This window comes from Oncorhynchus masou, chromosome 7, assembly GCF_036934945.1.
Source record: "Oncorhynchus masou masou isolate Uvic2021 chromosome 7, UVic_Omas_1.1, whole genome shotgun sequence".
NCBI lineage: Eukaryota > Metazoa > Chordata > Actinopteri > Salmoniformes > Salmonidae > Oncorhynchus > Oncorhynchus masou.
This window is the reverse complement of record NC_088218.1, coordinates 9,157,121-9,169,693: the sequence shown is the minus strand read 5'-3', so window position 1 is coordinate 9,169,693 and position 12,573 is coordinate 9,157,121. Positions and strand designations below refer to the sequence as shown.

Below are 12,573 nucleotides of genomic sequence, written 5' to 3'. Positions count from 1 at the left end.
CGGGATTTACACATTTCTCGCAACACTTGCTGTCGCACTCACAGTTGGTGCGCTTCTGCTGCCGAAAATCCACGTCCTTCCTTTGGAGTCGAAGTGGATGTGCGACATTAGAAAGTCCCTCCGATAGTTGACACGGATCATGAGGGTTTAAAACGCACCGCTGAACAGCTCTGTCTGTCTTGGGGAAAACCATGGGATCTCAGCGACTATGGAGCGTGTTATGTGTGATGGCGGTGTGCTATCAGACCGGGATGTCAAGCAGATACGGTAAGGGAGAAAAATGAACTGAGTCACTCAGAGGCAGGTAACAGGTCTACATACACAGCCATTTAGAAATCTCAGCCAAGGCAACAGCGTATAGTGAGTAAATCAATGCAATATATTGACGGGGTCCATGAGCCATATTCTGTTACTTACTTCAAACTGGATTTGACAGAATAGAAACTAAGAATATAGCCACATGCTAAATTATTTTAGTATCATTCACCATACTGTTTTGCTTTTTTGTGCATTGTAGCATAGCGTTATAAACAACGTGAATTTACTTCTACATTACAAATGTTAAGAAATTGAGAGATTCTGGATGTCAGTTATTGGAGGCTATGTAGGCTGAATGTGAAATTGCGTCACAATACACTTGGTTTGATTAGTGACTTGAGGCTGTAGACTTCTGCTTGGATTGAATGATGGGTTTTGCGAAAACAGCGTCAGGCATGATTCATCATAGCTCCTCTCCGCAATAATAGAGGAGCAAGGACCAGTAATAGCCTGCTGTGCCCCACGCCTTGGCTCGGCGCGCTCAATAAAAACAAAACTGTTTGAGAGCGAGGGAGAGCGCTTCTTCACCTCATTCAAAAGTCAGAAGATTAGGGTTTGGTTTTTGTGTCGGCTACAGGTCTGGTGTTTTTGCTTTTGTGTATGACGATGTCATTTTGATTTGTGTAAAATGCACTGCGCTAAGTTTAAACAACACGCACTTGGCTATTGATGCAATGTCAACCCAAAGCAATGAAATTGAATGACAACCTAGGCAACCACTGTCATAGGTTTACCAAGGCCCATTCTGTAATACTGCGATTACAACCACCCACTTGCTTACCACACATGACCTCACGCCCTCCAGGCTGGTTAGTAGTTCAATTACTAAAGTTGGATCCTGTTCTAATGTAGCCAGCCTACTGCTGGCAGTTTATCAATGTAGGCTGCAGCCAATCCTACCACCTCGAACTGTACATCAATAGCGCCTGCGCGCTCATTTCAGTACCATGGACAGTGCATACATACTCTCTACGTCAATGGCATGAGCGTTGGTTATAGCCAGTCATTTTAGAATCATGGACAGACTTCACACACAGACTCAGCACTGATGGTTCAGAACAGTGCGCTTGTTTTCTGTGTCGATGGCCGCTTGACATTTCGGTGCTGTAGGGCAGGCTAAACCTGTGCTGTGGAGGCAGACAGGCAGGCACACACACTGACCTTAACTCAGTTCTGGTGAGATGTAGACCTGACTACTGTTAGTTCATCACACTAGGGGAAAATGTATTACTTTGCCTCCTTGATTTCCAGCTGTTCGACACGGTTGGTTATCTTGTAATACGGTTATTGCTTACTTACCGTGTGTGTCAATAATATATCCCATTTAGCAGACGCTTTTGTCCAAAGCGACTTACAAGTCGTGTGTGTCCCCAATCTGATGGACTGAATCTGATATACCATGTCTAACTGGCTAACTGGCTATGACTGCCTTCCTTTTGACATGCCGGTTTGTGGAGTTATCAGAAGTGAAACAGTAGGCCTAACATTGTTGCAGGTAACTAATAAACCAATAGTAGCGCATCCCATCGGTGTGTCTCACCACCACGACTGTAGTCAGAACCTGAAGGATCCTTCATTCATACGGCTTCACCCCATGTGAATAAACAGGAATGAGTGAGAACTGCATACATTCTAATGTATTTGGAGATTTTGTTGGATGGCCAGACCAATTTATTGAGCATGTTTAAGGCACAACACTAACAAAGCTGAAGAGGCATATACACGTGTATGTATCAAGTATAACTCACCTATTCTGATGGTTATGAATCACATAATGATAGTCTTTAAATCCGGTGGTACTGATTGTTATGATTCAGATTATAATAGTCTTTAAATCCGGTGGTACTGATTGTTATAATAGTCTTTAAATCCGGTGGTACTGATTGTTATAATAGTCTTTAAATCCAGTGGTACTGATTGTTATGATTCAGATTATAATAGTCTTTAAATCCGGTGGTACTGATTGTTATGATTCAGATTATAATAGTCTTTAAATCCAGTGGCACTGATGGTTATGAATCACAATATGGTACTTGTTAGATCTGGTGGGGTGTTACATTTCTCAGGTTGTCACACAGTGAGAGGTGAGACACAGGTGGTGTGTGACTTCAGCCCATAGCATCACCTGTCATGGCCATCTGTCTATATTCTATTTACCTCGGAGGACAAAAACAAGTCTGTTTTCTGAAGATTAAAAGGGCCATCCGCAGTTGAAACAATAACAAAGAGGGCTCCCGCCACCGTTTTGATAAAAAGTTGAGGGATGGTGTGGCTGGAGAAATGGAACCACTCTCAAATTCTGTCCATCAATTATATACAAATGATAGTTTTAACCATGTTTTGAGGCTATACAGTGTTTGTTTACATTCACATTGGAGTAAATCAAGCTTATCATGTTGGATTCTGATGGGGTACAACATTCTCATGAGGCATTTCTAAGTTTAATATTACCCCTTTAAATCTGTAAAATATAAGGTTGCATCCCAAATGGCACCCTATTCCCTATATAGTGCACTACTTTAGACCAGGGCCCTATTCCCTATATAGCACACTCATTTAGACCAGGGCCCTATTCCCTATATAGTACACTACTTTAGACCAGGGCCCTATTCCCTATATAGTACACTACTTTAGACCAGGGCCCTATTCCCTATATAGTACACTACTTTAGACCAGGGCCCTATTCCCTACATAGTGCACTACTTTAGACCAGGGCCCTATTACCTATATAGTGCACTAATTCAGGCCAAGGCCCTATTCCCTATATATAGTGCACTACTTTAGACCAGAGCCCTATTACCTATATAGTGCACTACTTTAGACCAGGGCCCTATTCCCTATATATAGTGCACTACTTTAGACCAGGAACCTATTCCCTATATATAGTGCGCTACTTTAGATCAGGGCCCTATTCCCTATATAGCACACTCATTTAGACCAGAGCCCTATTCCTATATAGTGCACTACTTTAGACCAGGAACCTATTCCTATATAGTGCTGTCATGTCTTATTATGTCTTGTTCCTGTTCTTTCTCTTCACTCTGTCTCTCTCTGCTGGTCTTATTAGGTTACCTTCTCTTTCTCTCCTTCTCCAGCTGTTCCTCATCTCCCCTAACTAGCTCGTTCACCCTTTCCCCACCTGTTCCCTTTTTCCCTCTGATTAGGTCTCTATTTCTCTCTCTGTTCCTGCTACTTTCGGTGTCAGATTCTCGTTTGAGTTTCTCATGCCAGAAGCAAGCTATCGTCTCGTTTGCTTCATCCTTGTCCTATCCTGTCGGAATCTGCCTGGCAGGTGCATCCTGTACTCAGCTAACTGTCTTTCGTTTGCACTGTGTCCAGTTCATCTGATGCTACGTGAGATCAGGTACCACTGTTCCTCTATGACCCGCGCCTACCCAGAGAGACCTGCAGCCTGTCGCCGCTAACCCAGCTATTCTCCTCTGCTGCTAAGAAGGGGACTCTCTTGTTATTTATCAGAGGGACTTTATGTTTCATTTGTCGCCCTCTCTGCGGGTTGTCTATTTTTGCCATTATCTACGTCTGAAGAGGATCTATGTCTTTCCTGTGTTCTCATTAAAGAACTCTGTTTTTGTTAAACCGCTTTTGGGTCCTCACTCAAGTGCATAACAAGTGCACTACTTTAGACCAGGGCCCTATTCCCTATATAGTGCACTACTTTAGACCAGGGCCCTATTCCCTATATAGTGCACTACTTTTGACCAAGGCCCATAGGGAACAGGGTACAATTTGAGATTCAGACTCTTATCTGAAGCTATAAAAGAGAATTCAAATGGACAAAGCCTCACCAGACTCACCATTATTCAACTCAACATGTCGTGTCTGTCCTCACTCTATCCCTGTACTTATAGCCCATTACTTTATTGTCATTTCAGATATGAAAGGATATGATTGTAGTTGCAGTAACACATTAAAAATAGCCCTTGTGTTGTAGAGTGCTCCCCCACTTCCTCTGTCCAGGCCCTGACTCCCAGCGGTACAGATCTGCTATCTTAATTTGATCACTGTTGTCGCAGAGATGTATTCTGCAAATTTTAGTGTTTTCAAGGTTTTAAAAGGCTTCTAAAGTATTTAATACCCACCTGATTTGCACCAATGGAAAATGTATCAACCCCTACAAAAATTTCCATTAATTATAATCCACATAATTCCAATTTAATTTTCCTGCTGTGAGAAGCAGGGTCAAATTAAGGTAGCGCATCTGTAGGCTGAGAGAGAGAGAGAGAGAGAGAGTTTGAGGGGGGATAGAGAGAGAGAGTTTGAGAGGGGGAGAGAGAGTTTGAGAGGGGGAGAGAGAGTTTGAGAGGGGGAGAGTGAGTTTGAGAGCGGATAGAGAGAGAGTTTGAGGCAGAGAGAGAGAGTTTGAGGCAGAGAGAGAGTTTGTGAGGCAGAGAGAGAGTTTGTGAGGCAGAGAGAGAGTTTGTGAGTTTGAGGGGGAGAGGGAGAAAGAGAGTTTGAGGGGGAGATTATGAGGGAGATGGAGGAAAACAAACTCAGATCATTGTGGAGAAAGAACAGGAAACACCCAGTCATGTGACTGAGTTTAATTATGGGATTGAATTCATAAAGTGTGTGTGGGGTGGAAACATCCAAGGTGATAATTATGTCCATGCTGTTTGGAACTCCTTTGTTTATGGAGCTCTGACTCATGCATGTATACAGCGCAATGCAGCACATGTTGCCATGATACAGTGCTGTGCTAATTATTGACTGCTGTAATAGCTTTTATTGACTGTTGTGGGATACACATAATCAGCTTACAGTACATGCCTCTTCCCCAGAAAGAACGTAGAATCCCGATGAACTTGTGTTGTGTGTTACATCTCTCCCTCATATTTCTGAACAGCTGAAATAACAAAAAAACAGCCCAGAGAATTACGCCACTCAGTTTGAAATTACTGTTGCTATGATACTTACAACCCAGATCACTTCAGTTTATTGGTCTTATTTCACATCTTGAGTTTCTTGAGGTAGAACACAATGGACAATTCCATAGATGACATCACAAGGTCACACCAACTGATAGAATGCAAAATACGTGATACAACACAGTGCTGTACAACAGTTAAGAATAGGCCTAGAATGCAGGGCCAAAGTATATTCTCTTAGATGTAGGATACAGCAATACTCATTACTAGAACAAGAGATGTACTATGACCTAGCCCCTGGGATTGATAGTCTGTATTTTTGCATGCGGTTGATTGATTGACATGCTCTTGGGGCTCGGGGGCAGTGCACTAGTGGTTTGTCCAGTCTGTGATGAACTCTAGCTTGGCAACAATCTCCCCTGCTGCTGCTGCAGACAGACGAGAGAGGGATGGACAGAGGAAGGGAGAGAGGAGTGTGAAGAAAGGGAGGGATACAGTGTGTATTAGTCATCATATCGCAGATATATCCAGACATGGATTCAAATAGTATCTGACTTCTTTCAAATACTTTGAGCCTTTGATTGAGCCTGCCTGAAGTGGCAGATGGGCGGGGCTTGGACCGTCGCAAATATTTAATTGGTTCCGTTGCTCGGCGCCAGGCAAACTCAATCATATGCAGCTAAAGTATTTGAAAGACAACTAATACTGATTCTGCTGCACGGAAAGACATGCTCTGTTTTCTTGTCTATGTTTCATCTTGTCTTGTCTGTGATCTTGTCTTTGTGTCTGGGGAATGTTATTGTTTTCCCCACAGAGAGACAGCCCTCTAGGCCAGTCTGTCTCCCGCTTCTGTTTTTGTAATACAGTACACACATAATCATGAATGCAAACTCACTCACACACATCACACACACACACACACACACACACACACACACACACACACACACACACACACACACACACACACACACACACACACACACACACACACACACACACACACACACACACACACACACACACACACACACACTCAGTGTGTACAGCCGTGTTGTGTCACATCTGGCCGTGTTTCCTCCCCAAGCAGACTGGAGATCTGTAAAGGTCGCCCATTACCTCCTTTATATATATATATATATATATATATATATATATATATATATATATATCTCACACACACACACAGTCTGCCATCCAACACAACCCCCTCTTTCAATTCAAAGGGCTTTATTGGCATGGGAAACATATGTTTACATTGCCAAAGCAAGTGAAGTAAAAAATTAACAGTAAACATTACACTCAAAAGTTTCATATGAATAGAGACATTTCAAATGTCATTTTATGGCTATATAGAGTTTAGTAATGATGTGCAAATTGTTAAAGTATACAAGGGAAAATAATGTTCTTCACTGGTTGCCCTGTTCTTGTGGCAACAAGTCACAAATACTGCTGCTGTGCTGTGAAGGCACACTGTGGTATTTCACCCAGTAGATATGGGAGTTTATCAGAATGTGGATTTGTTTTCATATTCTTGGTGGGTCTGTGTAATCTGAGGGAAATACAGAGCATTCGGAGAGTCTTCAGACCCTCAGATCTTTTCCACATGTTGTGACCTTCAGCCTTATTCTAGTATATATATATATATGTGTGTTCAATCCCCCCCCTCATCAATCTACACACAATACCCCATAATGACATCACAATACCCCATAATGACATCACAATACCTCATAATGACAAAGCAAAAACAGCTTTTTAGATTTTTTTGCAAATGTATTAAAAATAAACAACTGAAATATCACATTTACATAAGTATTCAGACCCTTTACTCAGTACTTTGTTGAAGCACCTTTGACGGCGATTACAGCCTCGAGTCTTCTTGGATATGACGCTATAAGCTTGGCACACCTGTATTTGGGGAGTTTCTCCCATTCTTCTCTGCATATCGTCTCAAGCTCTGTTAGGTTGGATGGGGAGCGTCGCTACACAGCTATTTTAAGGTCTCTTAGGAGATGTTCGATCGGGTTCAAGTCCGGGCTCTGGCTGGGCCACTCAAGGAAATTCATAGACTTGTCTTGAAGCCACTCCTGTGTTCTATTGGCTGTGTGTTTAGGGTCGTCGTCCTGTTGGAAGATTAACCTTCACCCCAGTCTGAGGTCCTGAGCGCTCTGGAGCAAGTTTTCATTTGGGATCTCTCTGTACTTTGCTCCGTTCGTCTTTCCCTCAATCCTGACTAGTCTCCCAGTCCCTGATGCTGAAAAACATCCCCACAGCATGATGCTGCCAAAACAATGCATCACCATAGGGATGGTGCAGGGTTTCCTCCAGATGTGATGCTTGGCATTCAGGCCAAATAGTTCAATTTTGCTTTCATCAGACCAGAGAATCTGTTTTCTCATGGTCTGAGAGTACTTTAGGTGCCTTTTGGCATAAATGCCTGATTGGTGGAGTGCTGCAGAGATGATTGACCTTCTAGAAGGTTCTCCTATCTCCACAGAGGAACTCTGGAGCTCTATCAGAGTGACCATCGGGTTCTTAGTCACCTTCCTGGCCAAGGCACTTCTCCCCCGATTGCTCAGTTTTGCCGGGCAGCAAGCTCTAAGAAGAGTCTTGGTTGTTCCAAACATCTTCCATTTAAGAAAGATGGAGGCCACTGTGTTCTTGGGGACCTTCAATGCTGCAGAAATAGTTTGGTACCCTTCCCCAGATCTGTGCCTCGACACAAACCTGTCTCTGAGCTCTACGGACAATTCCTTTGACCTCATGGCTTGGTTTTTGCTCTGACATGTACTGTCAACTGTGGGATCTTATATCGACAGGTGTGTGCCTTTCCAAATCATGCCCAATCAATTGAATTTATCACAGGTGGATTCCAATCCAAGTTGTAGAAACATCTCAAGGATGATCAATGGAAACATAGCAAAGGGTCTGAATACTTATTTAAATAAGGTATTAATGTTTTTTTTTAAATCTTTAATACATTTGCAAAAATGTCTAAAAACCTATTTTTGCTGTGTCATTATGGGGTATTGTGTGTAGATTGATGAGGAAAATGCTTTATTTAATCCAATTTAGAGTAAGGCTGTAATCTAACAAAATGTGGAACAAGTCAAAGGGTCAATACTTTCCTAATGCACCGTGTCTCTACTATGGTCAGACATTTAGCAGGAGGTTAGGAAGTGCAGCGCAGTTTCCAACTCATTTTGTGGGGCAGTGAGCACATAGTCTGTCTTCTTTTCAGTGCCAGGTCTGCCTACGGCGACCTTTCTCAAAAGTCGGTCACAGTGGTCAGGTATTCTGCCACTGTGTATTCTCTGTTAAGGCCAAATAGCATTCCAGTTTGCTCTGTTTTTTGTTTGTTAATTCTTTCCTATGTGTCAAGTAATTATCTTTTTGTTTTCTCATGATTTGGTTGGGTCTAATTGTGTTGCTGTCCTGGGGCTTTGTTTGTGTTTGTGAACAGAGTCCTGGGACCAGCTTGCTTAGTGTCCTCAGCTTGCTTAGGGACTCTTCTCCAGGTTCATCCATCTGTAGGTGATGGCTTTGTTATGGAAGTTTGGGAATCGCTTCTTTTTAGGTGGTTATAGAATTTAACAGCTCTTAAATTCTCTCTCACTCGCTCTCTCATTTCCCTCCCCCGTTTAATTCAAGGGTACATTATTGTCATGACATGTTGTCAATTGCCAGAAAATCTGAAATAATAGAAAATCTCTCTCTCCTTCCTCCTCTGTCTCTTCCTCCCTCTCCATCTCTCTCTGTTCTTCCCCCTCCCTCTTTCTCTCTCTCTTTTCCTCTCTCTCTCTCTTTCTCCTCCCCCTCTCCATGTGCTTCCCAGGCTGTCTGTTTGAGAAGAAGCTCTGCCCCAGAGACCAACCATGCTCAGATGGTCAGTATGACATAACACCATCTCTCTATCTAACCAATCTTCTTCATGTCGTCTCACTATACAATCCTCTCACTGTCACCAGACACTCTGGGAGGTGTTGGCAGTTCTTTAATAAGACAGGGGTGTCAAATTCTTAGTTCTCGTGCGCCAAAGTCTCTTCCTGTTTCCATTTCAGCTGTTACTGATTGGCTGGAGGCTACACAAATGTCCAATCAGTCTGTGGTCTAGACCTGGGAAATCAGGTGTGTAGCCTCCAGCCAATCAGTAACAGTAATTTATCAATAAGTTGAAACAGAAACAGGAAGAGACTTTGACGCTTTACAAAGATTTTTTATTATGTTGACAAGATGGTCGAGTGACCTCTCTAATAGTGGAAATACATGTCCTCAAAGATGGAAGGTAGGCAGGAGTCGAGATCAGGTATTTGTATTTATTATGGATTCCCATTAGCTGCTGCCAAAGCACCAGCTACTCTTCCTGGGGTCCAGCAAAATTAAGGCAGTTTATATAGTTTTAAAACGTTACAATGCATTCGTAGATTTCACAACACACTGTGTGCCCTCAGGTCCCTACTCCACCACTAACACATATCTACAATACTAATTCCATGTGTATGCGCGCGTGCGTACGTGCTAATGTTTGTGTTGCTTCACAGTCCCCGCTGTTCCATAAGTTGTTTTTTAATCTGTTTTTAAAATGTAATTTTACTTCTGGCGTCAGTTACTTGATGTGGAATAGAATTCCATGTAGTCATGGATCTATGTAGTACTGTGTGCCTACCATAGTCTGTTCTGGACTTGGGGACTGTGAAGACACCTCTTGTGGCATGTCTTGTGGGGTGTGCATGGGTGTCCGAGCTGTATGCCAGTAGTTTAGACAGACAGCTCGGTGCATTCAACATGTTAATACCTCTCATAAATAAAAGTAGGGATGAAGTCAATCTCTCCTCCACTTACAGCCAGGAGATTGACATGCATATTATTCATGTTAGCTCTCTGTGTGCATCCAAGGGCCAGCTGTGCTGCCCTGTTCTGAGCCAATTGCAATTTTGTCTCATCCCACCTTGTCTCAACCCCCTTGTCTCATCCCACCTTGTCTCAACCCCCTTGTCTCATCCCACCTTGTTCAACCCCCTTGTCTCATCCCCCATTGTTTCACTCACCTTGTTCCACCCCCTTGTCTCATTGTCTCATCCCCCTTGTCTCAACCCCCCTTGGACCCTGGGCAGAAGTAGTGCACTATATAGGGAATAGGGTGACATTTGGGACTTCATGCATATAATGACGTTAACCAGTTCAACTGTTGTGATGGGCAGGTGTTCTGCTGTCTACTGTCTCATAGGAAATCTACATTATTCATACTCAATTAACTTAATGGCAGTTGTCATGTGTTTCCTGATTTTTGTCTCCAGAACTGCATGTGTGCAAATGTGTGTGTGAGCGTGTGTGAGCGTGTGTGCCTTCAAGTATGATGAGGCACACTCTGAGCATCAGTGTGTAAACACACGGCCTCTCTCCGTCAACTTGCTCTTAACCAATCACGTCTCTTTCCCACCGTTTCCATGGCAACAGTGACATCACCCGGCTGACGGCAGTGTCTCTCCCCCATGTGTATGTTAGAGAGAGAGAGAATGGGTGAGAGAGAGAATAGAGCTGGGCGATGACTCATCGAGACCCACTCGCACATCTACAAACACACAAACATCACCATAGTACATCACCATAGTACATCACCATAGTACATCACCATAGTACATCACCATAGTACATCACCATAGTACATCACCATAGTACATCACCATAGCACATCTCCATAGTACATCACCATAGTACATCACCATAGCACATCTCCATAGTACATCACCATAGTACATCACCATAGTACATCACCATAGTACATCACCATAGTACATCACCATAGTACATCACCATAGCGCATCTCCATAGTACATCTCCATAGTGCATCTCCATAGTACATCACCATAGTACATCTCCATAGTGCATCACCATAGTACATCACCATAGTACATCTCCATAGTACATCTCCATAGTACATCTCCATAGTGCATCTCCATAGTACATCACCATAGTACATCTCCATAGTGCATCACCATAGTACATCTCCATAGTGCATCATAGCACATCACCATAGCACATCTCCATAGTGCATCACCATAGTACATCACCATAGCACATCTCCATAGTGCATCACCATAGTACATCTCCATAGTGCATCACCATAGTACATCACCATAGTACATCTCCATAGTACATCACCATAGTACATCTCCATAGTACATCTCCATAGTACATCACCATAGTTGTGTGCGCGTGCATGTGTTTATGTGCATGCATGTGTGTGTTCTGTGTTCTCTATATTCTGTAGATGGGCTGTTTGCCCAGTCTGCTGCCCCAGCAGGAGAGGGTTCTGATGTGTTCTGATGTGTTCTGCTGTGTTCTCTATATTCTGTAGATGGGATGTTTGGCCAGTCTGCTGCCCCAGCAGGAGAGGGTTCTGATGTGTTCTGATGTGTTCTGCTGTGTTCTCTATATTCTGTAGATGGGCTGTTTGGCCAGTCTGCTGCCCCAGCAGGAGAGGGGCTTCTGATGTGTTCTGATGTGTTCTGCTGTGTTCTCTATATTCTGTAGATGGGCTGTTTGGCCAGTCTCTGCTGCCCCAGCAGGAGAGGGTTCTGATGTGTTCTGATGTGTTCTGCTGTGTTCTCTATATTCTGTAGATGGGCTGTTTGGCCAGTCTCTGCTGCCCCAGCAGGAGAGTGGTTCTGTATGTGTTTGGCTGATGTGTTCTGATGTGTTCTGATGTGTTCTCTATATTCTGTAGATGGGCTGTTTGGCCAGTCTCTGCCCCAGCAGGAGAGGGTTCTGATGTGTTCTGATGTGTTCTGCTGTGTTCTCTATATTCTGTAGATGGGCTGTTTGGCCAGTCTCTGCTGCCCCAGCAGGAGAGGGTTCTGATGTGTTCTGCTGTGTTCTGCTGTGTTCTCTATATTCTGTAGATGGGCTGTTTGGCCAGTCTGCTGCCCCAGCAGGAGAGGGTTCTGATGTGTTCTGCTGTGTTCTGCTGTGTTCTCTATATTCTGTAGATGGGCTGTTTGGCCAGTCTGCTGCCCCAGCAGGAGAGGGTTCTGATGTGTTCTGATGTGTTCTGTGTTCTCTATATTCTGTAGATGGGCTGTTTGGCCAGTCTCTGCTGCCCCAGCAGGAGAGGGTTCTGATGTGTTCTGATGTGTTCTGCTGTGTTCTCTATATTCTGTAGATGGGCTGTTTGGCCAGTCTCTGCTGCCCCAGCAGGAGAGAAGGTTCTGATGTGTTCTGATGTGTTCTGCTGTGTTCTCTATATTCTGTAGATGGGCTGTTTGGCCAGTCTCTGCTGCCCCAGCAGGAGAAGGTTCTGATGTGTTCTGATGTGTTCTGCTGTGTTCTCTATATTCTGTAGATGGGCTGTTTGGCCAATGTCTGC

At 43.6% G+C, this 12,573-nt stretch overlaps 1 long non-coding RNA gene across 2 annotated transcripts; it reads left to right on the top strand.

Annotated features, from left to right (window-relative positions):
- The first annotated feature begins 31 nt into the window (after positions 1 to 31).
- On the top strand, positions 32 to 12,573 carry LOC135543000 (uncharacterized). Of its 2 annotated transcripts, none has more exons than XR_010456161.1 (3): positions 32 to 267; positions 9,043 to 9,093; positions 12,550 to 12,573. It is a non-coding gene; the product is annotated as an uncharacterized LOC135543000 (long non-coding RNA). The 2 variants fall into 2 exon arrangements; XR_010456162.1 differs by lacking the exon at positions 12,550 to 12,573 and adding an exon at positions 11,653 to 11,668.